Below are 22,412 nucleotides of genomic sequence, written 5' to 3' on the forward strand. Positions count from 1 at the left end.
GAGATTGAAAATGAGATTTTCCTTTGTGTGTCTCAGCATTACTTCACTATCTAAGAAAGTTTGAATAGATTGGAAAAGGTGTGAATAATATAATAACAATAATGCTGCAATACGTGAGGTATTGTAGACTGATGGATAAGAACATTTCACCCAGCTTGTGTATCAAATTGCACCCTATTCGCTATATAGTGAACTACTTTTGACCAGGGCACATGGGGCTCTGGTCAAAAGTAGTACACTATATAGGGAATAGGGTGCCATTTGTGATTCAGTCTTCTTATCCCACTGTGATAAAAGGCTTTGGGGAGACAGCTCACACATGCACCCAAACACACACACAAAAACTCATACAAACATGCACTGTCACCCCACAAGCATTGCACCAGTGAGAAGAGCCCTCATATGCTAGAAAAGGAAAGGGATATGAAAACGCTTTCCTATGGAGAGGAAATAGCCTTAAGTGCTTCCTCATCTCTCCCACTGGTTGGTTAGCATAACAATATAGTAGTAACTTGAGTAACCACCACATTTCTCACCTCAAAACATATAATGATGTATTAAACTTCTATAGCGCTTTTCATAGTATCTCAAAGCGCTTCAAGAGCAAAAAACAAGCAAGCAATAAGCAGTATCATGACAGGTCAACCAATAGAGGCCAAGTCTTTGAAAGCTGCATCCTCAGAAGATGGAAAGGGTCAGTTAATGGCTTGAGCGAAGGCAGCTGGTCAGAGGGATGGTAGATGATGGTGATGGAGTCTGCTGGTGATCTTGTAGAGAGCAAGTCTGGGGACCAAGTCTTACAGCCACTGGACTTCTCCTCTTCCACTCTGTGTAGCCACTTGGGTGATGCCTCAGTATCTCTGGGCTCCAAAAAGCTCACCACACAGCCCTCTGCCTCAGCACTGTTGTATTCCTCTACCCTTCAGGCCACTCCTGAAATGATACTCCCAAACGATCAGGAAATGGCAGCCAGGTGAAACAAAAAAGCTGGTAATGTGTCCAGATGCATCTTCAAACAAAAACATTAACTAGCCATCTAGCCCATCCAAAATGATTTAACCTGTCAGTCAATCTGCAAATATGTGGCTCAAAAGCACCAGATATACTGTATCTCTGGTTTAGTAGCGGTCACATACCTCTCCTGACCCTACGTTCAGGGCTGGGTAACATCTGTTTGAAGACCCCACTACGCCACACTGCATGTTTGTATGAGTGAGTGACTGAGTGTGTGTGTGTGTGTAGTGTAGTGTAGTGTGTGTGTGTGTGTGTGTGTGTGTGTGTGTGTGTGTGTGTGTGTGTGTGTGTGTGTGTGTGTGTGTGTGTGTGTGTGTGTGTGTGTGTGTGTGTGTGTGTGTGTGAATGACAGGGAGCCCTGCAGCTGACAACTTACACCTGATTATTTAAATTCATTTTGTGGGCCGAGCCTGTAATGTTCTGTCATGTTTTAGAGAGGGTATCGTCTGAATATGTTTTCTGTTTCAAGGATTCTCACACATATTAAAATATAAAAGATTCAATATCTAAATGAAATTGTTAGAATGAAAACACTGACTCTGTTTGTTAAATGTAGGCTGGCTAGCCAGCAAAGCATAAATACTTACAACGCTTGGTGAAAGCACTTTACTATATACCTCAGCTGTGGTCCACTTCTTGATGTTTTATGCAGCTGCAGAATCCTATGTTGCGGTCTGTTTAGATTTAACCTTCTCTATTGAGATTGATCTACTATGCCCCTCAAACTCAACTCTGGTCCTCGAAGCCAGTTCCACTGCCATTTGTTTTATTGTTCCCCTCCTAATCAGGGACTGGGATACCTGTTATTTGAAATTAATTATCAGGTAGAACAGAAAACCAGCAGGCTCCGGACCTCATAGGGTAAGAGTTGAATACCACTGTACTATGCAGTCAAATGTTTTTCGAAAGCAGCACCATAACATTGAGCAAGTTGTTTTCCTTTTCCATCGCCATCATTATTAAGCAACAAAACATGCTATGTATAAAAGAGGAATGCAATAACTTGAGAAATGTTCTCCATTTGTTTCCCATCTTAGAACATTTTTATTGTCCGTCAAATGATTTATATTCTTGTCAGGAACACTGAGTTGCATGCAGCATGCATGTAGTGACTAGATGGGAAGAGAGAGGTGGGGAGAATGAGAATGTCAGAAAACAGGCTTGTACCACACACACACACACACACACACACACACACACACACACACACACACACACACACACACACACACACACACACACACACACACACACACACACACACACACACACACACATACATACATACATACATACATACATACACATGCACTGGTTCACACATGTACACACAGACACAGGCTTGTGTTTCTGAGCCAAGGTGCGAGGGGGATATCTTGGGCGAGTTGGATCGCAGTACTGTTTCAACCTGTCAGTCTATTACATAACACACACTTCTGACATGCATCACCCTCGTCCTCTGAAATGTTCCACTACATTTATGCGGCAAGTCTACAGGGGAGCTCTGAGCTAGCTCGTGTCATTGACAAAGTGAGCTATTGTTATGCGCAACAGTCTCTGTGGTTGGTTCTTCAAAAGGAGGGTTGAATAATGATATCAGTTGTTTTGCAGAAATTAATTGACTTGAGGCCTATATATGGAAAGGCATAGACAATGGGGTGATGCAATATTCTCTATGTGCTGAATGGGTGTGTGTACATCAGTGGCGGTCGGTGCCATTTAAGATGAGGGAGGACGCAAATTTTTTTTATGAACATGGCCTTATTTCTATTACAGGATATTGGATGACTGTCATTCATATTCATTCACCCAGCTCAATGTAACAGTGATAGGTTTAGGCTACTACATGATACTCAACTGTGCCCTATACCCATCATGAGGTTGCTACAACCTAGCCTATGAATTAAAGTATACAACGTAGATGTACACAGGTCGAGAGAACATTTTTGTGGAGACAGACATTCAATATCTCCTTGCACACTCTTGCCTGCATCTAGCTGATCTAGGGTGCAACAGTTGCAAACGAGAGTTTCTATTGGAATAATTCAGGTTTGTTTTTCATTATAGTGAATGTAGCTAATAGGACTAACGCGTTAGTAAAACCACTACAATCATGCAGTACAGTGTACAAAAAGTAAGCAATTTGGCAGTTACACCAGCAGTTACAATAAATTAATAAAACCAAAAACGTACCTTGACTTGAAAGAGTTCCAGCGTTGTGTTGGATAGTCATAGTCAGCTAGCTAACATAGCATCTCTCTGTTTGAGCCGGGTGTTTGAGTAAGGTAAACTAGCTAACTGCATTTGCTAGCTAAGTAAGTGAACGTGAAAGTGAAAAAAATTTAATAATATCTCTCTCTCTTACTTCTCCATTTTTTAAGAAATGTATTTGTTCAAAACTGTACTACTATTGTCTTTCTTTTTCTTTGAGTCAACTACTCACCACATTCTATTCACTACAATGCTAGCTACCTGTAGCTTATGCTTTTAGTACTAGATTAATTCTCTTGTCCTTTGATTGGGTGGACAACATGTCAGTTCATGCTGGAAGAGCTCTGATAGGTTGGAGGACGTCCTCCAGAAGTTATCATAATTACTGTGTAAGTCTATGGAAGGGGGTGAGAACTACAAGACTCCAAGGTTTTGTATTGAAGTCAATATACCCAGAGGAGGACAGAAGCTAGCTTCCCTCCGGCTACACCATGGTGCTACCCCGGAGAGTGCTGTTGAGGCTACTGTAGACCTTCATTGCAAAACAGTGTGTTTTAATATATATTGTTGGGTGACGTGAATATATTTTGTATAGTTGTATCTGAAAAATGATAACTTTTTAGATGTTCCACACATTTTCTTTTTATGAAATTCACTGAGGAGGATGGTCCTCCCCTTCCTCCTCTGAGGAGCCTCCACTGGTGTGCGATTATTGTGAACAGTCATTAATATTATAGTTCATAGCTATGTACTGTATAGCTGATATACAGTATGTTGGGTTACTGCAGTTCACTGCAGATAGCAGGAAGAAAGTGAAGGCAGAATACATGCTAATTAGAGCAGCACCATCTCTTAGCACCATCACTAGATAGGCAGTAGTGGGGCAATAGCCAGAGAGATAACCCAAGGACCCTGTCTTACTCTCTTCAGTTGGAACAAGTTACTTGTCCTTGGAAAATATACTGTTGTGCACCACAGCACTGTAATACACTTGACCTAACCTGGCTTTGAGATGGGCAACTGATCCACCAGTTGAAGTATCCACCATTCAGAAGGTGTACAACTGCCCTGTTGGCCCAAGTAAATGTCCCCCACTGGGAGGTAAATTCAAATTCAAAGTCCCAAATGCCACCCTACTCTCTATATAGTGCACTACTTTTGACAGGGGCCCATAGGGATCATAGGGATATTTTGATCAAAAGTAATGCACTGTATAGTGTATAGGGTGCAATTTGGGATGCAAAAAAATATGATGGCCAGACTCCCCATAGAGAAAAACGCCTGGTAGGTGATTCCTCAGTAGTACAGAGAGTTGAAGACTGAGGTCAACCTGCAGCTTGGTCAAGTGCCAATAACTCAGCCAGACAGTGGCCCAGGTCACTGACTCAGGCTGCGTCCTAAATGTCATTCTATTCCATATATACTGTAGTGTACCACTTTCGTCCAGGTCCTACAGGGGTCTTGTCAAATGTAGTGTACTATACAGGCAATAGGCAGCAATTTGGGACACAACCTGAGACCTGAGAGGGGCTGCAACTGGATTAAGGGGTGCTTATTTCTTCCTTTCAATACAGGTGTTTTTCATTTGGGCTCCAAGCCCAGAGGTCAGCTCTGTCTGTCTGAAGATGACCTGGTACGAGGTCCTCCCGTGCATCTGGAGGCTTGGACAGGACACCAACCGCCAACATTGTGCTGGATAAATGTCACCTTTCTGGCTCTCTTTTAGTGATTAGGAGCGATCCTAGATGTTCAGTTTGGTTTTATGTGATAGAATCGGATCAGCATGTTATGAGAAGGATTTTGATGTCTCACCATGTTGTTGTAATAGTTTGAAATATTTCCAGTGACAGCTAGTTCTAGAAAGGAATTGTGTGCTCAATACCACCAAAAGTGAAGCAAGTCCCATCATCATCTTAATTTAATAGGTAAAAAATGCTTTGGAGACAACTAGAAAGTCTTCCACCACAAGCTTATTTTCCCCCAGTGATTTGTGTGACACACAAGAAAGAGGGGCTTTATGTGAGTATTGGAAACGGGATATGTTTTTAACATTTCCTCCTCATGGAAAATAAAAATACGTTTTGTGCTAAATCGCTAAAAACAACCAACCTCCTCCTCCTTAACAGCTTGATCTATGAACAGTTTGTCCCCAACAAATGCAACAAAAAAAACATTTCTGTTCCTCATAACCTGGCGGCTGGCACTGCATAAAATTACAGTTAATATATGAGCTTTCTGTTTTTCATAACTCTTTCCTCCTCCTCGCTCCACTGTGTGGTCTCTTCTCTGCTTCCCCACTGTTTTAACTAAAGATATGTGTGTAAAGACTGTACTTAGCATCTAAATTGCTGCTCCGCGGTGCCCAGGTGACAGTGATTAATCCACTTACTGCCAGACTCCTGACCTGAATAGGGCACACATACACACACAAACACACATAAATACACAAACATAGACACACTGCACTTTTCATCGTTGCTATTTGGTTAAATCACATTTATATTTTTGACCGGTATGTTATTTCCTATGGGAGCAATGGCCTATTTCTCCAGACAGTATGCACACAGGGAAATTTACATTGTAAAACATGTCAACTGTTTTCTTTGCAAGTGTCACTGCTGTAAAGTACCAAATGGCTGTGCCAAATGGCACCTAATTCTTTATATAGTGCACTTCCATTTTTCCATTTACAACATTTAGCTGACGTTCTTATCCAGATCGATTTATAGGAGTAATTAGGGTTAAGTGCCTTGCTCAAGGGCACATCGACAGATTCTTCACCTAGTCGGCTCTGGGATTTGAACCAGCGACTTTTCGGTTACTGGTCCAACGCACTTAACCACGAAGTTACCTGCCGCCCCCATTGGCCCACTTCCCAATGGGCGCTGGTCAAAAGTAGTGCACCAAAAAGGGAAAAGAGTGCCACTTGGGATGCATAGTACGACTACACCACCCCAGTTTGATCAGAAGGAGGGAAGGGTTAATGACTTTTAGGTGACCGATGGTTAACCCTTCCAACCCACAGAACTATGCAGTGTTATAATGAACCACCAGTAACACTAACTTTCAATAGTTTTGTTTTTTTGATACAGTCTTGCAAGTTCTTGCAGAACAACACAGGGTCTTCTTTACGTACCATCCGTTACAGTACATAAACGTTCTATAAAACCTAGACATTGATACAATCTGAATCTCTTATATGCTATTGCATGTAGACCTAAAATAGGTTTTTGGTTTTGGGCTGTCTTCTTACTGAATGGGGATCTGTGAACTTGGCATTCTGGCCTCGTGCCTGACTTTCTGGCTATGCTTCCTTGTTTTGGGATCACACACACATTCACACACATACATTCACTGGGGACATAGATATGTGATTTCTCACCACTTGGGAATCTTGGCTCGGTATGTGGCGTTGCCCTCATAGGGGTGCATCCCAAAAACTACCATTTTCCCTACATAGTGCACTACTTTGGACCAGGGCCCAATGGGAATAGGTTGCCAATATTGGAGACGCATCCTCTGTCTCCGTGTCTGAGCTAATGGGAGATGCTAGCAGAAGGAAATGGCTCGCATCCCATGTTTGTGAATGTCCCGATTGTGAGTGAGTCGGAACATAGCTCGGAGACTGAAGAGGGTGGTCTCTCTGGCATTGTAAAGAGGAGTGAGCCCCTGGTCTCTCTCATTGCCTGCTAGGGGTGGGCGGGTAGCTGGACCCCAGACAGGAGGAGAATGAAAGAAGGGACTATTTAGGATGGTGTTGGTGGTGGGGGTATTTACTGCAAGCACAGCTTAAAATTGTGCAGACGCACAGAAATACAGTAGTGCTATAGTCCAAGTGCATTTTGTCCTGCAAGAAGAGAGTGCAACATGCACAGAAGATTTTTAAAGCCTTCAATCAAAACATGCTACAAATCGAAATTTAAGAGGTTAATATTGAACTTTACAAATGATATTGAAATGTTGGGTAAGGTCCTCTAGTCTAGCGAGCACAATATCTATGATCAAGAGCAGAGGTCTCTTACTGATCTTCAACCTGATCTGTTCTCATGCATCTGCAGAATCAGAATCAGAACACTTTATTGCCAAGCAACAAACGTTACTAGGGATTTATCGTGGTGTTGTACACAGAAGGTTAAGAGACATCAACATCAAAAAGCAGACCATTTCAGTGATCATTCCACACAGGAAAACAAAAGTCTGGCTCCACAATGTCTTGCTCTGGTAGATTTGACATAACATAACACAGCCCTGGGCATTCAGGAGGTGCTATTTGCACCATCAAGGACGTACAGAAATGTTCATGAACAATTAACAGTAATGATGCTTTTTTTGCTCTTCTGACTGCAGAACTAGGGGGAGCTATGTCTTTGTCTGCAGGCCAGGGCTGCAACCCAAATAGAACACTACTCCTTATATAGTGCACTACTTTTGATCAGAGCCCTGGTCAAAAGTAGTGCACTATGTAGGGAATACATGTAGATTTCCATTTGGGATGCAACCTAGGCCTCCACTCACTCCACATCACTCCCCAAGAATGTGGCTTCTGAACTGGTTGGCACGTACAGACACAAGCCCATCTCTGTCTGGGACGGAGACCATTCAAATGGATTCTTTCAAAAGGGGGGGGTTGGGGTTGTATTCATTTACAATGAATGGGCAGCAGGGCAGCATAGTTTCCACCATGTGGTGAGAAATCATGCAATCATGCAACAGCCATGGCCAGGGTAATTTGAAGCAGCAACACATCGGGAGACAGGGACAACGGGTGCATGTCACCAATGTTGTTGAGCCAAGTCATTTTTTTTCCCTCTCCACTTTAAGCACTTTCATTGAAGCAATAGATGCATTGTGTCAAATCCCCAGGCCGGATGCGAGCCTCACTGACAACAGACAGCCCATCCACGAAATCTGAGCTCTGTACAACTGGCAGAGATGGAACAACAACAGGGAGTCTGTGGCTCCATCCCAGAAAACAGATTTGTGTGCGTGTGTGCATGTGTGCGTGCGTGTGTGTGTTTATGCCCAGCTTTGAGGGGTATAAGAGACACTTTAACTTTCTTTTGTTGATTAAGTGAGTCATTTACAATATGCAATATAAGGTAGCAAAGCTAAAAATAATTGTATTCAATACTCAATATCTTTGGTTACAACCACTTCAATTTTCTGTGTGGTGTATGTCTTTGGAGTGGATGATTGGTGATTTTAATCCCATTGGGGGAAACCACATTCACATCTATAACTCTGGATTAACAGAGCTTGAAACTGTGCCAGACTTTTCAATAAGATGTTCAAACAATTCCTTATGAACCCTCTGAGCTTTTTTATATTACCATCAGTGTCTTCTGGTGGTAATTAGATTCCACAACTTTATCGTCTTATGTAAGATGAGTGATTCACAATTTGGTTTTTAAGTCTGCATTACATTTATTAACTAAGTCTAACTCTTTATAAAGCCATATGTTTAATCAATTACATTTAAGAATATTCTAAAACGCATTGCCATCAGATCGTAATATCACACTTTGATTTTAATGACAGAAAAATGATATCATTTGGGCCAATGTTCCCGGTAAGCTGACCCCAAAACATGCAGGGCTTCTTCATCTTGTTGTCCTGACCAGTCACCAGTCTGCTATTGATTTCCTGTAAACATAATTACTTTTATCTCTGTAATATATAGATGGTGTTTGATGTGGTCTGTTTGTTCACTATGACCTATCTTCATTGCCGTTGCCAAGGGACAAGGAAGGAAGAATACTGTAGCTAGGTGGCCAGCAAAAATATATATTAAAACACACTGTTTTGCAATGAAGGTCTACAGTAGCCTCAACAGCACTCTCTGGGTAGTACCATGGTGTAGCTGGAGGGAAGCTAGTTTCTGTCCTCCTCTGGGTACATTGACTTCAATACAAAACCTTGGAGGCTCATGGTTCTCACCCCCATCCATAGACTTACTCCGTAATTATGACAACTTCCGGAGGACGTCCTCCAACCTATCAGAGCTCTTGCAGCATGAACTGACATGTGTCCACCCAATCAAAGGATCAAAGAATGAATCTAGTACTGAAAGCATAAACTACAGCTAGCTAGCACTGCAGTGCATATATTGTGATGAGTAGTTGACTCAAAGAGAGAGAAAGACAATAGTTGAACAGTTTTGAACAAATGAATTTCTTCAAAAATGTAGGAGAAGCAAGAGAGAGAGAGCGAGAGAGAGCTAGCTATATTTTGTTGTATTTTTTTCACTTTCACTTGCTAGTTTAGCCTACTTAAACACTCGGCTCAAACAGAGAGGGATCTATGTTAGCTAGCTGGCTATGGCTATCGAAGACGGGAACTCTTCCAAGTCAAGGTAAGATTGTGGTTTAATTAATTTATTGCCACTGGGGCCCGCTGGTGTAACTGCTAAACTGCATGATTGTAGCGGGTTTACTAACACGTTAGTTCTAGTAGCTATGTTGACTATGAATTTAGCTAATAATGGTGACGACGATTTAGGCTGTGTGTAGCAGTTAGCGGTTATGGTAAGCTTTTGGTAGTAGGATGGTGCTGGAGGGGAGGGCTGCCGGCTTATCGGTTCTTAACCAACCATGCTATTTTGTTAGTTTTTTTCACATTGTTCAAAACTCATTTTGTACATAATGTTGCTGCTACCATCTCTTATGACCGAAAATAGCTTCTGGACATCAGAACTGCGATTGCTCACTTCAAACTAGACGAAGAGTTCTTCTTCAATGAGTCGGACAGGAGGGATATCCTATTACAGACACCCGACCAGGCCCAGATCCCTGTGATTTGCTGGAGAAGGAAACTGAGATTTAATGGAAAAAGATCAGGGTGCTTCGCGAGGATCAGGCAACGAGTGGCTAATCTGCCCTTGCCTTCCGTCCTGCTACCTAATGTTCATTCACTGGAAAATAAAAGGGACGAGCTGAAAGCACATATATCCTACTAATGGGACATTAAAAACTGTAATATCTTATGTTTCACCGAGTCATGGCTGAACAACGGCATTAAGAACATATAGCTGAACATCGGCAGGAAAGAACAGCAGAGAACCTATGCAAATATGTGAACAACAACTGGTGCAATATATCTAAGTAAGTCTCAAGGTTTTCCTCGCCTGAGGTAGAGTATCTCATGATAAGCTGTAGACCACACTATCTACCTAGAGAGTTTTCATCTGTATTTTTCGTAGCTGTCCACATACCACCACAGACCGATCCTGGCACTAAAACCGTGCTCAATTAGCTGTATACCGCCATAAGCAAACAGGAAAACGCTCATCCAGAGGCATCGCTCCTAGTGGACTGGGGACTTTAATGCAGGGAAACTTAAATCAGTTTTACCTAATTTCTGTCAGCATGTTAAATGTGCAACCAGAGGAAAAAAAATTGTAGACCACCTTTACTTCACACAAAGCTTTTCCTCGCCCTTCATTTGGCAAATCTGACCATAATTCTATCCTCCTGATTCCTGCTTACATGCAAAAATTAAAGCAGGAAGCACCAGTGACTCAGCCTATAAAAAAGTTGTCAGATGAAGCAGATGCTAAACTACAGGACTGCTTTGCTAGCACAGACAGGAATATGTTCCGGGATTCTTCTGATGGCTTTGAGGAGTACACCACATCAGTCACTGGCTTTATCAATAAGTGCATTGAGGATGTCGTCCCCACAGTGACTGTACGTACATACTCCAACCAGAAGCCATGGATTACAGGCAACATCCTCACTGAACTAAAGGGTAGAGCTGCCGCTATCAAGGAGCGAGATTCTAACCCGGAAGCTTATAAGAAATCTCGCTATGCCCTCTGACAAACCATCAAACAGGCAAAGCTTCAATACAGGACTAAGATCGAATCGTACTACACCGACTCTGACGCTCGTCGGATGTGGCAGGGCTTGAAAACTATTACAGACTACAAAGGGAAGCACAGCAGAGAGCTGTCCTGTGACACGGGCCGACCAGACGAGCTAAATAACATCGATGCTCGCTTCGAGGCAAGCAACACTGAAACATGCATGAGAACATCAGCTGTTCCAGACGACTGTGTGATCACGCTCTCCGCAGCCGATGTGAGTAAGACCTTCAAAGAGGTCAACATTCACAAGGCCACAGGGATTACCAGGACGTGTACTCCGAGCATGTGCTGACCAACTGGCAAGTGTCTTCACTGACATTTTCAACCTCTCCCTGTCTGAGTCTGTAATACGAACATGTTTCAAGCAGACCACCATAGTCCCTGTGACCAAGAACACTAAGGTAACCTGCCTAAATGACTACCGACCCGTAGCACTCACGTCTGTAGCCATGAAATGCTTTGAAAGGCTGGTCATGGCTCACATTAACACCATTATCCCAGAAACCCCAGAACCACTCCAATTTGCATACCGCACCAAAAGATCCACAGATGATGCAATCTCTATTGCACTCCACACTGCCCTTTCCCACCTGGACAGAAGGAACACCTATGTGAGAATGCTATTCATTGAATACAGCTTAGCGTTCAACACCATAGTGCCCTCAAAACTCATCACTAAGCTAAGGACCCTGGGACTAAACACCTCTCTCTGCAACTGGATCGTGGACTTCCTGACGGGCCGCCCCCAGGTGGTAACGGTAGGTAACAACACATCCGCCACGCTGATCCTCAACACGGTGTCCTCAGGGGTGCGTGCTCAGCCCCCTCCTGTACTCCCTGTTCACTCATGATTGCACGGCCAATCACGACTCCAACACCATCATTAAGTTTGCTGATGACACAACAGTGGTAGGCCTGATCACCGACTATGATGAGACAGCCTATAGGGAGGAGGTCAGAGACAACAACCTTTCCCTCAATGTGATCAAGACAAAGGCAATGATTGTGGACTACAGGAAAAGGAGGACCGAGCACGCCCCCATTCTCATCGACGGGGCTGTAGTGGAGCAGGTTGAGAGCTTCAAATTCCTTGGCGTCCACATCACCAATAAACTAACATGGTCCAAGCACACCAAAGCAGTCGTGAAGAGGGCACGTCAAAACCTATTCCCCCTCAGGAGACTGAAAAGATTTGGCATGGGTCCTCAGATCCTCAAAATGTTTTACAGCTGCACCATCGAGAGCATCCTGATGGGTTGCATCACTGCCTGGTATGGCAACTGCTCGGCCTCCGACCGCAAGGCACTACAGAGGGTAGTGTGTACGGTACAGTACATCACCCGGGGCCAAGCTTCCTGCCACCCAGGACCTCTATACCAGGCGGTGTCAGAGGAAGGCCCTGAAAGTGGTCAAAGACTCCAGTCACCCAAGTCATAGACTGTTCTCTCTGCTACCACACGGAAAGCGGTACCGGAGCACCAAGTCTAGGTCCAAGAGACTCCTAAACAGCTTCTACCCCCAAGCCATAATCAAATGGCTACCCAGATTATTTGCATTGCCCCCCCTCTGGAATGCTGCTGCTACTCTCTGTTATTATCTATGCGTAGTCACTTTAATAACTCCACCTATATGTACATATTAACTCAATTACCTCGATACCGGTGCCCCCGCACATTGACATTGGCTTTGTACCAGCACCCCCTGTACCGGCACCCCCTGTATAAAGCATCACTATTGTTATTTACTGCTGCTCTTTAATTATTTGTTGTTCTTATCTCTTACTTTTTTGGGGGGGTATTTTCTTAAAACTGCATTGTTGTTTAAGGGTTTGTAAGTAAGCATTTCACTGTAAGGTCTACACCTGTTGTATGCGGCGCATGTGACAAATAAAATTTGATTTGACGATATGAAGGTTTGGCTTGGGAAGGTTTTTTCACCTGGTCACAGAGAGCTGTTGTGTCCACAAGCGAAGGGAAAAGGTGAGAGGAGGAGAGTGCGTAGAAGCGAGAAGGAATTATGTAACGAGCAAAGCGATCATGCTGTTTGTATGTGGTTGCTATGGAAGTGAAAGTGTTTGCGGGTGATCAGGTGTGTATTCATTCCGCTGATTCTGTTGAAAAATGTTTCTCAAACTGAAGCCAACGGAATGAAACAGTGAAAAACATAGCTGAATTTGTCCAATAGAAACTCTCGTTTGCAACTGTTGGACTAATGATTACACCCTAGATCAGCTAGACGCAGGCAAGAGTGTACAAGGCGGTATTGAATGTGTCATTGTCACCTTGATTACTAAAATGTTCTCTCGATCTGTGTACACCTATGTTGTAAACTTTCATTCATAGGCTAGGTTGTACCAACCTCATGGCGGCTATAGGGAACATTTGAGAATCATGTACTGTAGTAGCCTAAACCTATCAATGTTACATTGAGCTGGGTGAATGGAATATGAATGACAGTCATCCAATATGCTGTAATAGAAATAAGGCAATGCTCATAAGGCACCGACCGCCACTGATGGAGTTAATTACTCTCCTCAAACTACAGTGCTGTGCACTTACTTTTCTTCACCTTGCTGTGCGTGTGTATTACATAAGACATTTTCTTGTTGAAATTATGATTTGAATGTCACATTCCTGGTATTAATAATAATATTAATAATTGATTCAACTTTTATGGAGCTATTCATTACATAAAGAATCTCAAAGCGCTTTCAAGAAACAAAAAAATACATGCAATTTTTTTTTTAAACAACATCACAACATCATGAGATGGACAGTCATTAGAAAGTTCATGGGTTGAATGGTCATCTGAGAGAGGTGGTCAAGCAGGGAGAGAAAGTCCAGTGGCAGTAAAATACAGTATAAAATGCATTAAAGAAGCACAGCTTTAGTTGATTTCAGATTGCAATTTATCTCAGTTTATATGCAAATAAATGAACCTATCATGCAGTTCCTTTTCCAAAACGTGAGTGTAATTTCACCCAGTGCCGTGCGTGTGGAGCAAGAGGAAATATTCCAAATCCCTAACCGGAACCGGTGAAAAATATGAAAATATCCAATATTGTGGCACTGTCTGATATATACAAGGTCATCTCTTCTATACAAGGTCATCTCTTCTATACAAGGTCATCTCTTCCATACAAGGTAATCTCTTCCATAAAAGGTAATCTCTTCTATACAAGGTCATCTCTTCCATACAAGGTCATCTCTTCTATACAAGGTCATCTCTTCTATACAAGGTCATCTCTTCTATAAAAGGTCATCTCTTCTATACAAGGTCATCTCTTCTATACAAGGTAATCTCTTCTATACAAGGTTATCTCTTCTATACCAGGTCATCTCTTCTATACAAGGTTGTCGTGTCTTTGGCTATGCCGGATTAAGTGATATGACATGCTAACTTATAAAATGATTTCTCGGTAATTAATATTACCTGATTAAGCTAATCATGTAAATGTAATTAACTAGAAAGTCGGGGCACCACGGAAGAATGTTTATAGAGCCGTTATCTTCCGAATAAACTCTTAAAATACTTTGTAATATTTTACATCGATAGCAGTCAATATTAACCCTTATCTTATTTTCAGTCTCATAATGAAAGTTGTACATTCTTGGCTATCTTCACGAACCCTGGCTAACAAGTTGAATCAGCAATACAAAATTGGGTTTAATTATTTATTTACTAAATACCTAACTAATCACACAGAATTACAAATACACAGAATACAATGATGTCATACAGAATTCACCCCTGGTGAACGGAACCTGTATGAAAGCTGGTTACACAAAGGAAAGGGGGTTGGGCTTGAATGAAAGAGCAGGAAGATTTAGGAACACAGAAACAGCAGTTATGCTATCTTAAATAAAATGCAATAAATATTTACTCTGAGCTGCGCTTCGGTAGATTGGTCGTAGATGCTGGCCGGGTTGGCCAACAGACCTTCCGTACTCGGAAGAATGTCTCTGGTGGTAAATTGGATACGTGGTGGTATCTTGGTCTGGTTGTTAGACTGGATCCGTCGTCTGTCCTTTCCTAGCCCACGTTAACAGCGGCCGCTGCTACTCACGGCTAGGAAGTATCACTTCTGTAGTGAATAAGCTCAAAGTTCATACCATTCGCCACCAAAGCTCACGCCGAGGTTGGCTTAGTTCTGTTCTTGACATGTGTGTCCTTCTAACGTAGAGGCTGCAGACCTTACGTACTGGAACAACCTGGTTATCTTTTCGTCAAAGGCTTATATAGTGGAGTGGGGGAAGGATGTGTTTCATCGTTTATAACCCCTGTCTCTTCACAGGGGTGGGCCACTGATCAAGCAGGGCACTTTCCTTATGAAAACCCAATTCTCTCATTTGGAAGCTAAAATTACATTTAATCTCCTAACAAACAATTTCAATATCAAACATTTCAATTGCATAACAATTCCATGTTACTCTGATAACTAGAATGTGTATACTTTCTCAGGTACCATTTATGTCGTCCTGTCATCAGTCATAATGTCTCAGATGACAAGCGAACTGACATACATACTCATTACGTTATCAAGCATATTTCCAACTGGTTTTATTACCAAAATATGGTTCCTTTCCCCATTTGTTTGATGTTCCCAGACTCTCTATATTTAACAGGACAGCAGTCCTTCAGTAGGGTCAGTAAGAGAGGGGAAGGGAGAAAGGTATTTATGGGGGGGGGGGGGTCATAAACCTTACCCACAGGCCAACGTCATGACAAGGTCATCTCTTTTTTATCTTTTAAAGGTCAATGGGGCTGATAGTATCCGCCCGCAGTGCGGTGCTGGGAGAATTAGCTGCAGTAGAATATGGGTGGAATGGAAGTCCTGGAATGTAAGCGTGCCCACAGTGAAGAAAGGCAAACATCTCACAGGGTTAATGGAGGGATTGGATTTTTTTTTCGTCCCCCTCTTCCAATTTATCTCATACGTATTGGTATTAACCTTTTGCCTTCATGTTCATGGGGGAGTGGGGTGGGAGTGGGGGAGAGAGGATAAAACATAAGTCCATAATGAGATTTCACAGATGTGAAGCATGTACAATTTGTGATGATCATATTCCATTTTGTCAATATCCAAGAGATGGCATTACATCAGCTCCAGAAGCTCCAGAAGCAGTAGATCAAGTAGCATCAGATACTTCACGTCTGACCTATATTCTGCTTGGTTAAACTGCACATACAGACAAATGCACATGTTGGTTTTCTTTGTCCTTTTTTCTCTGCCCGGGAAGAACATTTCAATCACACCATACAATTACTGCATATGGTCAATGGATTTAAAACGTTCTTCCTTTCTTCCTCTATTAAATCAAATCAAATTCTATTGGTCATATACACATGGTTAGCAGATGTTAATGCGAGTGTAGCGAAATGCTTGTGCTTCTAGTTCCGACCATGCAGTAATATCTAACATGTAATCTAACAAATTCACAACAACTACCTTATACACACAAATGTAAAGGGATGAATAAGAATATGTACATATAAATATATGGATGAGCGATGGCCATGCGGCATTGGTATAGAATACAGTATATACATATGCGGTAGATGGTATAGAATACAGTATATACATATGAGATGAGTAATGTAGGATATGTAAGCATTATTAAAGTGGCGTTATTTAAAGTGACTAGTGATACCTTTATTAAATAATGTTCTTAAAGAAGCCAGAGATTTGAGTCTGTATGTTGGCAGCAGCCTCTCTATGTTAGTGATGGCTGTTTAACAGTCTGATGGCCTTGAGATAGAAGCTGTTTTTCAGTCTCTCGATCCCAGCTTTGATGCATCTGTACTGAACTCGCCTTCTGGATGACAACGGGGTGAACAGGCAGTGGCTCGGGTGGTTGCTGTCCTTGATGATCTTTTTGGCCTTCCTGTGACATCGGGTGCTGTAGGTGTCCTGGAGGGCAGGTAGTTTGCCCCCAGTGAGGCGTTGTGCAGACCGCACTACCCTCTGGAGAACCTTGGGGTTGAGGGCGGTGCAGTTTCCGTACCAGGCGGTGATATAGCCCGACAGGATGCTCTCAATTGTGCATCAGTAAAAGTTTGTCAGTGTTTTAGGTGACAAGACAAATTTCTTCAGCCTCCTGAGGTTGAAAAGGCTCTGTTGCATCTTCTTCACCATGCTATCTGTGTGGGTGGACCATTTCAGTTTGTCCGTGATGTGTACGCCGAGGAGTTTAAAACTTTCCACCTTCTCCACTACTGTCCCGTCGATGTGGATGGGGGTTTCCTGAAGTCCACGATCATGTCCTTCGATTTGTTAACGTTGAGTGAATGTCCATTTACGAGATTACATTGAATAAAAATGTGAAATACATTTGATAAAAGTGTTATTCTACTTCATACTACTATAAGGAATATCAGTGAAGCACAATCTCCCCCCCATTCAGAAGCGGTAGTCCTAATTCTCTGAGGTATTCCAGGCTATTGATGAATGCCTGAAACTCAGTGGCCAACTGACTCCCAGCATTGTAGCAACGGGACCAAAGCATACATACAGCACATACTTAGATACACTGCATCAACCAACCAGGTGACTCATCCTATGAAACTTTGATATTGTTAGCTCATCAGCAATGATGTCATACTGTAAAGTGCTAGTGAATTTACACATGCAGAGAGCACAGGCTCTATAAAACCATTGGTCTCTCAGTCTCAGCAAACGTAGAAGTGAGCAAAAAACCTTTCTGAATGTATGATGTCACCTTTCACACTTGATTTCCAGTGGCCTCAAATCCACTCTTAGACAAGTGGAAATAATTATGACAGGACCAGGGCGGTAGGTACACTCTTAGAAAAAGGGTTATTCAGCTGTCCCCATAGGAGAACCCTTTAAAGATCTCTTTTTGGTTCCAGGTAGAACCTTTTGGGATTTCACGTAGAACCCTTTCCACAGAGGGTTCTACATGGAACCCAAAAGGGTTCTACCTGTAACTAAAAAGGGTTCTCCTATGGGGACAGCCGAAGAACCCTTTTGGAACCCTTTCTTTCTGAGTGTAAGTAGGCCTGCAGTGCCATTCGAAAGCACTTAGTGATTATGTCATAGTTCCAAATGGCACCCTATTCCCTATGTAGTGCACTACTTTTGTCCAGAGCCTATTGGGAATATTTGGGAAAAGGGTGCCATTTGGGCCACACACATTATGTCGTTAGTGAATATGTCATAGTGAAGAAGGTAGAACGTTACCTCTGGGTCTCAATGACAATATCAGTGGCACACAACAATACCTGGCACTATGAAATTAACACTGCATGTACAATTTATTAGATATTACTTGCATACTTCAATGTGTCTATTTGGCTAAGGTTATGCGGGATACATTCCTTATTAAATCTCCTCCGTTATTAGCTCATTACCATAGACATAGCCATCGTTTCTACTGTCAAAGATACAGTACGTAAGCAGTTTAAGAAACAGCTCCACAACACAATTCTAAACAGAAGACCTTGTGCACAATACAAACCACTAAACGTGGGCCTGCACTTCTTACTGCATACAGTAAATACCTGGTGTGAATTTAATTTTAATATACAGTTGAAGTCGGAAGTTTACATACACTTAGGTTGGAGTCATTAAAGCTTGTTTTTCAACCACTCCACAAATTTCTTGTTAACAAACTATAGTTTTGGCAATTTGGGTTAGGACATCTACTTTGTGCATGATACAAGTAATTTCTCCAACAATTGTTTACAGACATATTATTTCACTTATAATTCACTGTATCACAATTCCAGTGGGTCAGAAGTTTACATACACTAAGACGACTGTGTCTTTAAACAGCTTGGAAAATTCCAGAAAATGATGTAATGGCTTTAGAAGCTTCTAAGAGGCTAATTGACATAATTTGAGTCAATTGGAGGTGTACCTGTGGATGTATTTCAAGGCCTACCTTCAAACTCAGTGCCTCTTTGCTTGACATCATGGGAAAATCAAAGGAAATCAGCCAAGACCTCAGAAACAAATTGTTGACCTCCACAAGTCTGGTTCATCCTTGGAAGAAATTTCCAACCGCCTGAAGGTACCACGTTCTTCTGTATAAACAATAGTGTGCAAGTATAAACATCATGGGACCACGCAGCCGTCATACCGCTCAGGAAGGAGACGCGTTCTGTCTCCTAGAGATGAACGTACTTTGGTGCGAAAAGTGCAAATCAATCCCAGAAAAATAGCAAAGGACCTTGTGAAGATGCTGGAGGAAACAGGTACAAAAGTATCTATATCCACAGTAAAACGAGTCCTCTATTGACATAACCTGAAAGGCCGCTCAGCAAGGAAGAAGCCACTGCTCCAAAACCACCATTAAAAAGCCAGACTACAGTTTGCAACTCCACATGGGGACAAAGATCGTACTTTTTGTAGAAATGTCCTGTGGTCTGATGAAACAAAAATAGAACTGTTTTGCCATAACGACCATCGTTATGTTTGGAGGAAAATGCGGGAGGCTTGCAAGCCAAAGAACACCATCCCAACCGTGAAGCACGGGGGTGGTAGCATCATGTTGTGGGGGTGCTTTGCTGCAGGAGGGACTGGTGCACTTCACAAAATAGATGCCATCATGAGGTAGGAAAATTATGTGGATATATTGAAGAAAAATCTCAAGACATCAGTCAGGAAGTTAAATCTTGGTCGCAAATGGGTCTTCTAAATGGACAATGACCCCAAGCAAACTTCCAAAGTTGTGGAAAAATGGCTTAAGGACAACAAAGTCAAGGTATTGGAGTGGCCATCACAAAGCCCTGACCTCAATCCTATAGAAAATGTGTGGGCAGAACTGAAAAAGCGTGTGCGAGCAAGGAGGCCTACAAACCTGACTCAGTTCCACCAGCTCTGTCAGGAGGAATGGGCCAAAATTCACCCAACTTATTGTGGGAAGCTTGTGGAAGGCTACCCGAAATGTTTGACCCAAGTTAAACAATTTAAAGGCAACGCTACCAAATACTAATTGAGTGTATGTAAACTTCTGACCCACTGGGAATGTGATGAAAGAAATTCAAGCTGAAATAAATAATTCTCTCTACTATTATTCTGACATTTCACATTCTTAAAATAAAGTCGTGATCCTAACTGACCTAAGACAGGGAATTTTTACTAGGATTAAATGTGAGGAATTGTGAAAAACTGAGTTTAAATGTATTTGGCTAAGGTGTATGTAAACTTCCGACTTCAACTGTATCTGCAAATTTCAAGACATGGCATATGAGGGTACAAAGAGATACCTGATGGGTTGGGCAATACTTTTCTCGTCAATCATCTTCAAAAAATTTACATTTCAAAACTGGAAATCAACCAATCCTCCGTCGTTAACACAATGGAAAGGTCAAATGCTTTATTATCTAAATGTTTAAAATGCATGGGCGACTGAGAGAAACAAAATGGTGCAGTTTGAGGCCATGTGGAGGAGAGTGAAGCGGGTGCTGGACATGGAGGTTGGAGCATGTGGGTTTGGGTGGGTGTGATGTAGTTGATGTTTGTGTGATGTTGTCGTTTCTATGTGTATGTTTTGTTTTGTAAAAAAATGTATAATCATTTACAAACAAAAAAATACCTGGTGTGAGTCAGCATCCAGTTCCTAATAAGGCCGAGTCATCCAGACAACATGAGTGTTAGAGGAAAATCCCTAAAGCCCAGAAGAAACTGGTGATATCATCTACTTACTAATTCCAGTAACAGTGTTTTACAGTGAGCATGTATTATAACTGCCTGTCTCCCAAATGGCACCCTATTCTCTACTTTTAACCAGAGCCCTATGGGTCCTTGTCAAGAGTGGGGCACTATATACAGTGAGGGAAAAAAGTATTTGATCCCCTGCTGATTTTGTACGTTTTCCCACTGACAAAGAAATTATCAGTCTATAATTTTAATGGTAGGTTTATTTGAGCGGTGAGAGACAGAATAACAACAACAAAAATCCAGAAAAACGCTTGTCAAAAATGTTAGAAATTGATTTGCATTTTAATGAGGGAAATAAGTATTTGAACACCTCTCATTCAGAAAGATTTCTGGCGTGTCTTTTATGCAGGTAACGAGCTGAGATTAGGAGCACACTCTTAAAGGGAGTTCTCCTAATCTCAGTTTGTTACCTGTATAAAAGACACCTGTCCACAGAAGCAATCAATCAATCAGATTCCAAACTCTCCACCATGGCCAAGACCAAAGAGCTCTCCAAGGATGTCAGGGACAAGATTGTAGACCTACACAAGACTGGAATGGGCTACAAGACCATCGCCAAGCAGCTTGGTGAGAAGGTGACAACATTTGTTGCGATTATTCGCAAATGGAAGAAACACAAAAGAACTGTCAATCTCCCTCGGCCTGGGGCTCCATGCAAGATCTCACCTCGTGGAGTTGCAATGATCATGAGAACGATGAGGAATCAGCCCAGAACTACACGGGAGGATCTTGTCAATGATCTCAAGGCAGCTGGGACCATAGTCACCAAGAAAACAATTGGTAACACACTACGCCGTGAAGGACTGAAATCCTATAGCGCCCTCAAGGTCCCCCTGCTCAAGAAAGCACATATACATGCCCGTCTTAAGTTTGCCAATGAACATCTGAATGATTCAGAGGACAACTGGTGAAACTGTTGTGGTCAGATGAGACCAAAATGGAGCTCTTTGGCATCAACTCAACTCGCCGTGTTTGGAGGAGGCGGAATGCTGCCTATGACCCCAAGAACACCATCCCCACCGTCAAACATGGAGGTGGAAACATTATGCTTTGGGGGGTGTTTTTCTGCTAAGGGGACAGGACAACTTCACTGCATCAAAGGGACGATGGACGGGGCCATGTACCGTCAAATCTTGGGAGAGAACCTCCTTCCCTCAGCCAGGGCATTGAAAATGGGTCGTGGATGGGTATTCCAGCATGACAATGACCCAAAACACACGGCCAAGGCAACAAAGGAGTGGCTCAAGAAGAAGCACATTAAGGTCCTGGAGTGGCATAGCCAGTCTCCAGACCTTAATCCCATAGAAAATCTGTGGAGGGAGCTGAAGGTTCGAGTTGCCAAACGTCAGCCTCGAAACCTTAATGACTTGGAGAAGATCTGCAAAGAGGAGTGGGACAAAATCCCTCCTGAGATGTGGGCAAACCTGGTGGCCAACTACAAGAAACGTCTGACCTCTGTGATTGCCAACAAAGGTTTTGCCACCAAGTACTAAGTCATGTTTTGCAGAGGGGTCAAATACTTATTTTCCTCATTAAAATGCAAATCATTTTATAACGTTTTTGACATGCGTTTTTCTGGATTTTTGTTGTTGTTATTCTGTCTCTCACTGTTCAAATAAACCTACCATTAAAATGATA

This window comes from Salmo salar, chromosome 03, assembly GCF_965601325.2.
Source record: "Salmo salar chromosome 03, fSalSal1, whole genome shotgun sequence".
Taxonomy (NCBI): domain Eukaryota; kingdom Metazoa; phylum Chordata; class Actinopteri; order Salmoniformes; family Salmonidae; genus Salmo; species Salmo salar.